The sequence below is a fragment of the Heterodontus francisci genome, chromosome 1, assembly GCF_036365525.1.
Source record: "Heterodontus francisci isolate sHetFra1 chromosome 1, sHetFra1.hap1, whole genome shotgun sequence".
Classification (NCBI taxonomy): Eukaryota; Metazoa; Chordata; class Chondrichthyes; order Heterodontiformes; family Heterodontidae; genus Heterodontus; species Heterodontus francisci.
Genome location: NC_090371.1, coordinates 198,557,074 through 198,569,475, shown reverse-complemented (window position 1 = coordinate 198,569,475; position 12,402 = coordinate 198,557,074). Strand labels below are relative to the sequence as shown.

Genomic DNA, 12,402 nt, shown 5'->3' with positions numbered 1-12,402 from the left:
GCCAGGCTGGCATCCTGTGGCTATAAGCTTCACATTTAATATGGTTTACTGTTTCTTTACTGTGCATGTCAGATGTTATTATGTGGCATTTTAAGCATTATATATAATTCTAGGTCTTCTAAGAGGGATTTGGGAAAATGACTGGCCATGAATAGATGGGGGGAATTTTATGCAGTCCACCGTGGTGGATTTGGTGGCGTATGGGGAGATATAATTAGGTGAGAGGTGTTTTTCAGATTCCTGACGGCAAGATATTTTAGAGGAATTAAGTTGTTGGTGGGTTTGCGCCATTCCGGGGTTCTCCCAGTGTGGTGGCGGATTGTAGCTTTGCATTCATTTACAAGCCATGAATACTCATTACCCTATGCTTGGTTAGGATTTAGTCCTACCTATTAAATTGACTGAATGGCGAGCGATATTCCTGTGCGACCCGGTTCACGAATGTTTCAACGTGGTCTGCAACAGTTGGATTTGTGCAGTTGAGTCTCAGGACTGTGCTGTTCTCTCTTTCACTCAGCCATTAAACTAACGCCAGCATTGGAATGGATGTTTGCCTCCAGGCTCGGCACCAGCAAGGATGAATCATCTAGGGATGGCAGCGACGACATTGGCAGGGCCTACATAGAGGAGCAGGGAGAGTAGTCGGGGAGGGAAGGGTGGGGTCCTGTGTGCATGGAGGAGCAGGGGAAGGAGGAAGGCAGAATCCAGGGTGTGTAGTGGCTGATTTTGATGATGAGGTTGGTTGTGTACAGTTTCAGGGGATGGTGAGTTGATGTGTTCCTGTCAGAAAACTGATGGTCATGAGAGGCCTAAAATGAGGGAGGATCGTTGTCGTCGCCGGGATCCTGTGTGTCCACATCAGGGAATTGACTGGCAGAAGGTACAATCAAAGTCACGGTGGGCAATTGTATATGGCAGGGGGAGATGGTTGAGATTTAGAGTTGGGTATTCGAGGTCATCATAAGAAGGATTGGGAATCTGTAACTATATCAAGGTGGATTCTTGGAGGTTCAGGGTGAGAGTCAGAAGTTGGATGGTGACTGAAATAGGGAGAGGGGGAGGAATGGCATATATAAATTGATGATGAGCCGGTCCATGGTATTGGAGGGGGAATTTCTATGATAACAGGGGGAAGGGTAAAGGTTAAGTTGGGTGAGTCAAGGGTGACGGGTGCAGGCTGGAAGGTGGCAAGAGGAGGTTGGAAGGTGGACAAACTTGCCTGGTATCACAGATGCAACATTTTCTGGAAGAAGAATGCAAACCACGTGTCCAATCAAGAAATGCAAGTCGATTGACGGGAGACAAATGATGGTGGGTGGGAGTTCCTGCTACATGCAAATATAAGGCACATAACAGCGATCTGCTCATCACTTTCATGGCTCCGCTGAATGGCAGAAGAAGGATGGTTTTACAACATTCTTCTCGTCTCAACAGTTGAAAAGCTGCAAAGACACACAATCTGTCCTCTAACACACAAACAGTTGGAGAGGGAGAAACTGAGGAGGGATCTTGGCGATGAACAGATGATGCCTCAACAGGAGCAGCAGACAGCACAAGAGGGTGAGGCTGCTCAGAGTGAAGACAACCAGGAAAGGCATTATCAAAGATGGGCACTGGTGTGTCATTGTATCCTCAGGACAATCACGCATTACCTTCAGATGTCAGAGAGGCAATGCCAGAGAAGCATGAGGATGTGACTTGCAATGGCGACAGAAATGTGTACGATCATTCAGCATTACCTGCAGCCGCTTGTTTTTATTGGGAACCCCATGCCACTTACCCTCAAGCTTACTATTGCACTCAATTTCTTTGCTACCAGGGATCAACAGGCGTCATATGTGGCATTTCGCAGTCTGCGACCCACAGGTGCATCAAACAGGTGACCAATGCCCTTCTTCGACATGCCAATGCTTTCATCTATTTACCTGTAGACGAGGACAGCCAAGTAGCAAGGTCTTCGGCCTTCGGTGCCATCTCTGGGTTTCCGAGAGTGCAAGAGGTGATTGACTGTACCCATGTGGCCATTAGAGCTCCCTGGGATCAGCCTGCTGTGTTGGTTAATCGCAAAGGCTTCCACTCTTTAAACGTGCAACTGGTTTGTGACCACAGGAGAAGAATCATGCATGTTTGCACACGTTTCCCAGGGACCTGTCATGACTCCTACATTTTGAGGAATTCCCAGCTGCCTGCAGTTCTTGAGGAACCAGCCGACGTGGACGGATCCATCCTGGCTGACAAGGGTTACCAACTTTGTACATGGTTGATGACATCAGTACGTCATCCCCAAAGTGCTACTGAGGAGAGGTACAATGTCTCGGATCGAGTCCACAGGATTCTTAAGGGGGAGGGGGAGCAGCCAGAGGTCGTGGTACATATTGGTACCAATGACATAGCTAGGAAAAGGGATGAGGACCTGAAAAGCGAAGATAGGGAGTTAGGTTGGAAGCTGAAAGGCAGGACGAGCAGAGTAGTAATCTCAGGATTGTTACCGGTGCCACGTGCTAGTGAGGCTAGAAACAGGGAGCGAGTGCAGCTGAACACGTGGCTACGGAACTGGTGTAGGAGGGAGGGATTCAGATATGTGGATCATTGGGATACCTTCTGGGGAAGGTGGGACTTGTACAAGAAGGACGGGTTGCATCTGAACTGGAGGGGCACCAATATCCTGGGCGGGAGGTTTGCTAGAGCTCTTCGGGAGGGTTTAAACTAGTTTGGCAGGGGGATGGGAACCGGAGCCACGGATCAGTGGATGGGGTAGCTGTTGAACAGGCAGATACCGAGTGCAGAGTCTGTGAGGAAGGTTAGACAGTTGGCAGGGCAAAGTTGCAGCCAGTATGATGGGTGGAAGTGTGTCTATTTTAACGCAAGAAGTGTCAGGAATAAGGGTGATGAACTTAGAGCATGGATCAGTACTTGGAGCTACGATGTTGTGGCCATTACGGAGACGTGGATATCACAGGGGCAGGAATGGATTTTGGATGTTCCGGGGTTTAGATGTTTCAAAAGGAATAGGGAGGGAGGTAAAAGAGGTGGGGGCATGGCATTGTTAATCAGGGATAGTATCACAGCTGCCGAAAGGGAGGTCGTCGAGGAGGGTTTGTCTACTGAGTCATTATGGGTGGAAGTCAGAAACAGGAAAGGAGCAGTCACTTTGGGAGTTTTCTATAGACCCCCCAATAGCAACAGAAACATGGAGGAACAGATTGGGAGGCAGATTTTGGAAAGGTGCAGAAGTAACAGGGTTGTTGTCATGGGTGACTTCAACTTCCCTAATATTGATTGGAACCTCCTTCGTGCAAATAGTTTGGGTGGAGCAGTTTTTGTCAGGTGTGTCCAGGAAGGTTTCCTGACTCAATTATGTAGATAGACTGACTAGAGGGGAGACTATGTTGGACTTGGTGCTTGGCAACGAACCAGGCCAGGTGGCAGATCTCTCAGTGGGAGAGCATTTTGGTGATGGTGATCACAACTCCCTGACCTTTACTATAGTCATGGAGAGGGACAGGAGCAGACGGGATAGGAAAATATTTAATTGGGGGAGGGGGAATTACAATGCTATTAGGCAGGAACTGGGGAGCATAAATTGGGAACAGATGTTCTCAGGGAAATGCACGACAGAAATGTGGAGGTTGTTTAGGGAGCACTTGCTGCGACTGCTGGATAGGTTTGTCCCGATGAGGCAGGGAAGGAATGGTAGGGTGAAGGAACCTTGGATGACAAGAGATGTGGAACAGTGAGTCAAGAGGAAGAAGGAAGCTTACTTAAGGAAGCAAGGATCAGACAGGGCTCTAGAGGGTTACAAGGTAGCCAGGAAGGAACTGAAGAATGGACTTAGGAGAGCTGGAAGGGGACATGAAAAAGTCTTGGCGGGTAGGATTAAGGAAAATCCCAAGGCGTTCTACACTTATGTGAGGAACAAGAGGATGGCCAGAGTGAGGGTAGGGCCGATCAGGGATAGTGGAGGGAACTTGTGCCTGGAGTCGGAGGAGGTAGGGGAGGTCCCAAATGAATACTTTGCTTCAGTATTCACTAGTGAGAGGGACTTGGTCGTTTGTGAGGACAGCGTGGAACAGGCTGATATGCTCGAACAGGTTGAAGTTAAGAGGGAGGATGTGCTGGAAATTTTGAATGATATGAGGACAGATAAGTCCCCGGGGCCAGACGGGATATACCCAAGGATATTACGGGAAGCGAGGGAAGAGATTGCTGCGCCTTTGGCGATGATCTTTGCGTCTTCACTGTCCACTGGAGCAGTACCGGATGATTGGAGGGTGGCAAATGTTGTTCCCTTGTTCAAGAAAGGGAATAGGGATAACCCTGGGAATTATAGACCAGTCAGTCTTACGTCGGTAGTGGGCAAATTATTGGAGAGGATTCTGAGAGACAGGATTTATGATTATTTGGAAAAGCACGGTTTGATTAGCGACAGTCAGCATGGCTTTGTGAGGGGCAGGTCATGCCTCACAAGCCTTATTGAATTCTTTGAAGATGCGACAAAACACATTGATGAAAGAAGAGCAGTGGATGTGGTGTATATGGATTTTAGCAAGGCGTTTGATAAGGTTTCCCATGGTAGGCTCATTCATAAAGTAAGGAGGCATGGGATTCAGGGAAAGTTGGCCGTCTGGATACAAAATTGGCTGGCCCATAGAAGTCAGAGGGTGGTAGTAGATGGAAAGTATTCAGCATGGAGCTCGGTTACCAGTGGTGTTCCACAAGGATCTGTTCTGGGACCTCTGCTCTTTGTGATTTTTATAAATCACTTGGATGAGGAAGTGGAAGGCTGGGTTAGCAAGTTTGCCGATGACACGAAGGTTGCTGGAGTTGTGGATAGTGTGGAAGGCTGTTGTAGGTTGCAACGGGACATTGACAGGATGCAGAGCTGGGCTGAGAAGTGGCAGATGGAGTTCAACCTGGAAAAGTGTGAAGTGATTCATTTTGGAAGGTCGAATTTGAATGCGGAATACAGGCTTAAAGACAGGATTCTTGGTAGTGTGGAGGAACAGAGGGATCTTGGGGTCCATGTCCATAGATCGCTCAAAGTTGCCACCCAAGTTGATAGGGTTGTTAAGAAGGCGTATGGTGTGTTGGCTTTCATTAACAGGGGGATTGAGTTTAAGAGCCGCGAGGTTATGCTGCAGCTCTATGAGGCCCTGGTTCGACCACACTTGGAATATTGTGTTCAGTTCTGGTCGCCTCATTATAGGAAGGATGTGGAAGCTTTAGAGAGGGTGCAGAGGAGATTTACCAGGATGCTGCCTGGACTGGAGGGCATGTCCTACGAAGAAAGATTGAGGGAGCTAGGGCTTTTCTCATTGGAGCGAAGAAGGACGAGAGGTGACTTGATAGAGGGGTACAAGATGATGAGAGGCATAGATAGAGTGGATAGTCAGAGACTTTTTCCCAGGGTGGAAAGGGCTATCACCAGGGGGCATAATTTTAAGGTGATTGGAGGAAGGTTTCGGGGAGATGTCAGAGATAGGTTCTTTACACAGAGAGTGGTGGGTGCATGGAATGCGCTGCCAGCGGTGGTAGTAGAAGCAGATACGTTAGGGGCATTTAAGCGACTCTTGGATAGGTACATGGATGATAGTAGAATGAAGGGTAAGTAGTTAGTTTGATCTTAGAGTAGGTTAAAGGTTCGGCACAACATCGTGGGCTGAAGGGCCTGTACTGTGCTGTACTGTTCTATGTTCTATGTTCTAATGTCGCTCACGCATCTACCAGAGCCATCATTGAGCACACCATTGGCATGCTGAAAATGCGATTCCGTTGCCTTGATTGGTCTGGATGGGCTGATCAGTACGCGCCACAGAGGATGTCACAAATAAATGTCTGCTGTGCCTTGCACACCTTGCAATTAGACATGGCAATATTCTGCAGGCGGAGGAACAGGAGGAAAAGCAGTCTTCCTGAGATGAGGATGACTATGAAGAGGGTGAGGAGGAGCAACAATGACAACGATGCCATCATCAATATGAGGGCCATGGAGAGACATGCAAGGGACATCAAGGAGAACCTCTTTTATGCACATTTCAGCTAACAATAAGCCATATCATCAAGGAACGTTGGGAAGAGAAACATAACAATTCCCCATAGAAATTCCCTTTTGCATGAGGTGTTCTTCATCTCTGCAATCTTAACAAAGTGTGGCTGAACTTTCATGTGATTGGCATTTGAAATCATCCATGGGCTACGATGAATGCAACCACGCGCCACTGCAAGCAGCATTAAGTTATGACCGAGAAAACAAAAGTAAGGTATGACAGTATTGGAAAAAGTTATCAATCATCAATAGGAAAACAGCCATCATTGAAGATTGAAGTCTAAAATTCCATTGAGATATGGACACTGGACATTTCCTGAGATGCTTTGCAGACATCATTGCGTTCCTGCCATAGGCCTCCAAAAAACTTCTTTGTATCCATCTGTAACCAGGCAAAACATTACTGAGAGTAGATCAAATTTTGCAAGAAATAAAATGTTTCAATACATCTTTGCATTCGTGAACATTTCTACATCACCCGTGCAACCTTCATGTTCAAAACATTTTCAATTTTCTTTTTCTCCCACTACATCTAGGTGCTACCCCGACATTAGCAGCTGAGCTGGAGGCTGTCTGCTCAGTGCAATGCCCCGTTGCCGTGGATGTCCATGGAGGGCGTCCTGTGGAGGAACGGGGTCTTGATGGCTCCATCCTATTGGGGCTTTGCAGCAATCCTGCTTGAGTATCCCCTGTGTGCTTGCCTGCTGGAGGCAAGGGGGTTAGTGTCGCAGGGGAGGACAACACCACTTACCCTGGGGGTGTCCTGAGAGAAAGACCCCGGGTCAGCTGGCACGCACTCCTCCTCCATCTGTAAGCATGATGGCATCTGCCTGTCTCCCTGAGGGGAAGCAGCACCTGAAGGGAGGTCTAGGTTCCTCATCCCTCTCTCGCTTAGACTCTGCTGCATGGAGCCCAGGGCAACAGTGATGGAGTGCAGTTCAGATCACATATGGTTCGACTGGTCAACCAGACTCACCACAGAGCTCGCCAGACTGTCTACTGAGGAACCCATACACTCAAATGCCTGCAACATGGCAGACATCATGTTTTGCATTGACTCCTCCATGGCATGCGCAAAGCCACGCATAAACTCAGGCACATCCGACATATTTTCCACATGGCTTTGCTGCACATCCAGCAGACTTCTCGTAGCAACAAACAGAGGATCATCATGAGTGTGGGCTGTGCAAGGGCCTGGTCCCCAGCAGTCCTCCAATTGTCAGGAGACCCAGCTGGCACAGCTCCCTCTGTTGCTGGACTGTGTCCGTGTCATGCACACCAGCTTGTGACCCAGATTCTAATCTTAACCCCCCCCCCCCCACTGTTGATGTATCTGCACTGGTGGAGGTGGAAGAAGGTGCATTCTCTGGGGAATTGGCTTCTTCTTCCTCCGCAGAGGAGGATTCTTCGGCCACGTTGCATTCTGTGACTTGAGTGCAGGCGCCTGCAGTGGAGACACAAATAGAGGCACTTTAAACATGCGCTTCACATGAGTTCACACAATTTCCTTCAGTTTCCACATATGGCTGCAAAAGCAGAGATGACACTTCATCCTTAGGTCTTGTGGCTCCTGCCTCACCATCCTCACCATCTCTGCTTGCCCTGCCTCCCTCCTCTCTCGCGATCTCAGATGCCTCCTCCTCAGCTGTGGTCAGCAGACTGAGGTCAGGGACCCCTCCTCCCATTCTAGCATACTCGTGCTGGTTGTGGCTTCGTTTCACCTGCAGCAGACAGTGCAGATTTAATGACATGGCAAATGATGCATCACAACCATTGCATACATGTATCAAGATCATTCATTCTGCATTGGCTTTCACATGACACATCCAATCACATGAACAATGCCAATCTTCATCATTTAGTAAATGCCACCAAGGCTGCTCATGTATTCCACTGCATTCTTTGTGTACCGTCTGCCTTAAAGACACAGAGCCATGGAAGAAAACAATGGAGCAGCCTCGCCAGCACCACTTACTTTCGCAGATCTGAGCAAGTCATTGATTTGTTTGTGGCACTGCACTCATGTTTTTCGCGTTACCCCACGACTTGAGACCTCCTCCGCTACCTCCATCTGGTCACCTTGGTAAGGAGGGAGGGTCCTCAGACTTCATCGGCAGGAAAGGGAACCTCCCACCTTTCCCTGATGGCCCAGAGGAGAACCTGCAGGGAGGCATCATTGAACTGTGGAGCAGGACGCTGCCTCCTGGCTGCCATTTGATTCACTTTGGTTGTCAGGAATATAAATGATATGCAGTTGGTGGTGAGTAAAGTCCTCTTGGGTATAAAACTGAAACCTGACCCGGGCTCGACCAGACCACAGCCAACCCAAACACAACCTGGGCCCGATTCCTTTCATTTTTTTTTGCGCCTGACCCGACCCGACCCGACCCGACCCGACCCGACCCGACCCGACCCAAATATCGCAGTAAATTTAATGATATCAAACATGTTATTGTGCTGCACCTTGTCCTAATGGTAATACTTGTGATCCTGTTCATCCGTTCCGGCAGCTGGCTATTCCTGCAGATGGAGTTCTGGGGAATCATGGGTGAGCTTGATCCCATGAGTTCCCAGAGGCAATAGTGTTCAGCACAATCTGACCCAAGCTCGAATGTTGGACTCAGAATATAGACCCGACCCGACCCGACGCGGACCCGACACATGTCGTTGGGTCTAGTCGGGTTTGGGTCGGGTAGCCAGGCTTTAGTGGTGAGATTCAAAATTAAGGGAGGGAAAAACATTTTGATTTCAGTAAAAGCTTCAATTTAAGTTAATATGAAGATACTTACATGAAAGGAATGCTGCTGATCCTTGAGGCTGCAAGCACAGAATGTTTTATTTCTGTGGCGATCCTGGTGTTTGGGGCAGTGATGGCGGGTTCCACCAATATATGCATAAGCCTAACTGACACGGAACACAAAAGTCCGAGTGTATCAGGCCTGTGTCCTCAGTACCTTGCTCTACGGCAGCGAGGCCTGGACAACGTATGCCAGCCAAGAGCGACGTCTCAATTCATTCCATCTTCGCTGCCTTCGGAGAATACTTGGCATCAGGTGGCAGGACTATATCTCCAACACAGAAGTCCTTGAAGCGGCCAACATCCCCAGCTTATACACACTACTGAGTCAGCGGCGCTTGAGATGGCTTGGCCATGTGAGCCGCATGGAAGATGGCAGGATCCCCAAAGACACATTGTACAGCGAGCTCGCCACTGGTATCAGACCCACCGGCCGTCCATGTCTCCGTTATAAAGACGTCTGCAAACGCGACATGAAATCGTGTGACATTGATCACAAGTCGTGGGAGTCAGTTGCCAGCATTCGCCAGAGCTGGCGGGCAGCCATAAAGACAGGGCTAAATTGTGGCGAGTCGAAGAGACTTAGTAGTTGGCAGGAAAAAAGACAGAGGCGCAAGGGGAGAGCCAACTGTGCAACAGCCCCAACAAACAAATTTCTCTGCAGCACCTGTGGAAGAGCCTGTCACTCCAGAATTGGCCTTTATAGCCACTCCAGGCGCTGCTTCACAAACCACTGACCACCTCCAGGCGCGTATCCATTGTCTCTCGAGATAAGGAGGCCCAAAAGAAAGAAAAGGACATTGAATAAACAGATCAGTTTTACAAACAGTGGGTGATGCCTCCAAATAATCAGTCTCCCATTCTAGGTTGGGGCTGAGCAAAATTATACATGAGAGACACAGACAGAGAGCAATCTTGTATTTTCTGCCTATGCCCCACTGCATGATCCCACGTGTTCCCTGTGTCTGCCGCCGCATGGCTAATTTAAATACAAAATCGCGTGGGAAATGGGATTTGCGGCAGGAGCAGAAGTTATGACAACTTCTGGTCCCACCATCAGGAATGCTGCAGCAGTCATAAGATTTCCCCCCGTGAAATCTAAACAAGTATGGGCAGCACAGTGGCGCAGTGGTTAGCACCGCAGCCTCACAGCTCCAGGGACCCGGGTTCGATTCTGGGTACTGCCTGTGTGGAGTTTGCAAGTTCTCTCTGTGTCTGCGTGGGTTTTCGCCGGGTGCTCCGGTTTCCTCCCACATCCAAAGACTTGCAGGTTGATAGGTAAATTGGCCGTTGTAAATTGCCCCTAATGTAGGGAGGTGGTAGGGAATATAGGATTACTGTAGGGTTAGTATAAATGGGTGGTTGTTGGTCGGCACAGACTCGGTGGGCCGAAGGGCCTGTTTCAGTGCTGTATCTCTAAATAAATAATCACTTCCATTGTACCTGAGAATGAATTGTCCTCTAACAGGAAGTTAGAAAACTGGAAGTTTATACCATGTCCAAGCTAAATTGAAAAGTGGTTACCTGTGCTTTGTGTTACAGGCAGAAAATACAAGATTGCTCTCTGTGTCTCTCATGCTTCATTTTGCTCAGCCCCAACTTGGAATGGGAGACTGATTATTTGGAAGCATCATCCCCTGTTTGTAAAGCTGATCTGTTTATTCCAATTTCATATCAAGAAATTGTAGTGGAAATGTTTTTTTCCTGGGCAAGTCCTTTGGGCTTATGCATATGCTCCAGCAGCATCTGTTTGAGGAATGATGGTTAACTTTGCATTTCAACTTCTGCATGAAATTCCAGGAATTATTATCCATGAGAAATAATGATGTATGGTGTTTCCCTGCCAGTATTCTCTGCAGACTATTGGGATTGATACAGATTGCTGAAGTATAGCTGCAGCAACTTAATGTTTCTGGTGTGTGGATGCCTGGCTTAATGGTTGCGTACTCCTGTTTCAATGTTGAGAGTTGGACTTTGGCATGGAATGGAGTATTAGCATCAAGTCGAATGGTCTGCAGGATTCTGAACTGTACAAGTCCTGGAGGAAAAGATGGGTTTGTTCTGCAGCCTGCCAAACAGTGACATGGACATCTTGAAATTATACTGTGATTTACTAGCGTATGAACACTTGATGCATTCATATAAAATTTTGCTCTTTGTTATTTCAGCAAAAGCATTTGAACTTTTATTTCAAATGAATTATAAAGTCTATTTAAAGTTATAGGGAAAGGAACTTCAGACAAATGTGATAAGTATTCATACTCTAGCATCACAGTATATTTCAGGATCTGCCGTTTGAATAATAGGATAAATCGATGAATCTTTGGCTCTTTTTCTTTACTCCTGAAGGCGTCCATTCTTGGTTTTGGTTCCATGAAGTTTAGCACCTCCCTTTGTTGGCCAACTTGCCATTCTTCATGTTTTGCTCTAGATGGTGAATGCTGGCAGGCAATTTTATCATTGGCGCATCATTGTCAAACCTGAACCGACCCTCACCTGACATGCAAACACATGCACATTTTCCCCAGGGGAGCATTATATTGTGAGCAAGAGCAGGAGCTGCAGTTTATTTTCTTCCCGTCCCATTGTTGATGAGGCCAAGTAGCACTTAAACTGCTAATCTGGTAAGGGTCAGCTAACAAGGTATGGAGCTGTGTGACTTAGAATTACACTGGACTGTGCCCTCTCCAACTAAACCAAGAAATGTATTGATGCTGTGCCTATTTCTCAGGCACTAAGCCATCCACTGAGCACGCATACTCACTTTGCAGTGGAAGTGCAGTGCCCATCGTAATGCATCAGGTTGCTCCATAGGTGTCCAGGTGCACATTGGCAGTATGTAAAGCGATCATTAAAACATTAAATAAGGGTCCCATGCTTGTTGTAGGAATCTTTTGTCATATTGGTCTGACCCAGTGCCTGCGTTGCCACATAAAAAACTTGCTCAGCAACTCCTAATGCTAACATTCAGGAAGGACCCTTTAACTGTGCTATGTAAAGGACTGATCCAATACCTATAGGTTAGTTGCTGGTTTGTTCTGTCAGGCTGCTGGTTAACGAATCTCAAAACTTCCTTTACAAAGGAGCTATCGCCGAGCCACAACTCAAGCCCCAAACCAGGGGCACCTCTGTCTGTGGCTCTCAAGGTGACCATGGCTCTTAGCTTTTATGCAACAGGCTGCAATCATTGACATCAGCAACATTTCACAGATGGCACTAAAATAAAAGCAAAATACTGCGGATGCTGGAAATCTGAAATAAAAACTGAAAGTGCTGGAAATACTCAGCAGGTCTGTCAGCATCTGTGGAGAGAGAAACAGAGTTAATGTTTCAGGTCAATGACATTTCATCTGATGAAAGGACACAAACTTGAAACATTAACTCTGTTTCTCTCTGCACAGATGCTGCCAGACCTGCAGAGTATTTGCAGCACTTTCTGTTTTTATTTCACAGATGGCAGTTCACTGTTATACCAGGGAGGTCACAGAGGTTCTCCACGCCAGATGGAACACCAACATTTCTTTTGTTATGGGCATCGTGAAGTAGGATGTGAGAGCAC

The 12,402-nt window shown here is 47.6% G+C and overlaps 1 protein-coding gene across 2 annotated transcripts in view; it reads left to right on the top strand.

Annotated features, from left to right (window-relative positions):
• The window catches only part of tll1 (tolloid-like 1), a 412,500-nt gene that overhangs the window by 190,710 nt on the left and 209,388 nt on the right, over positions 1-12,402 (top strand). The window lies entirely within an intron of this gene.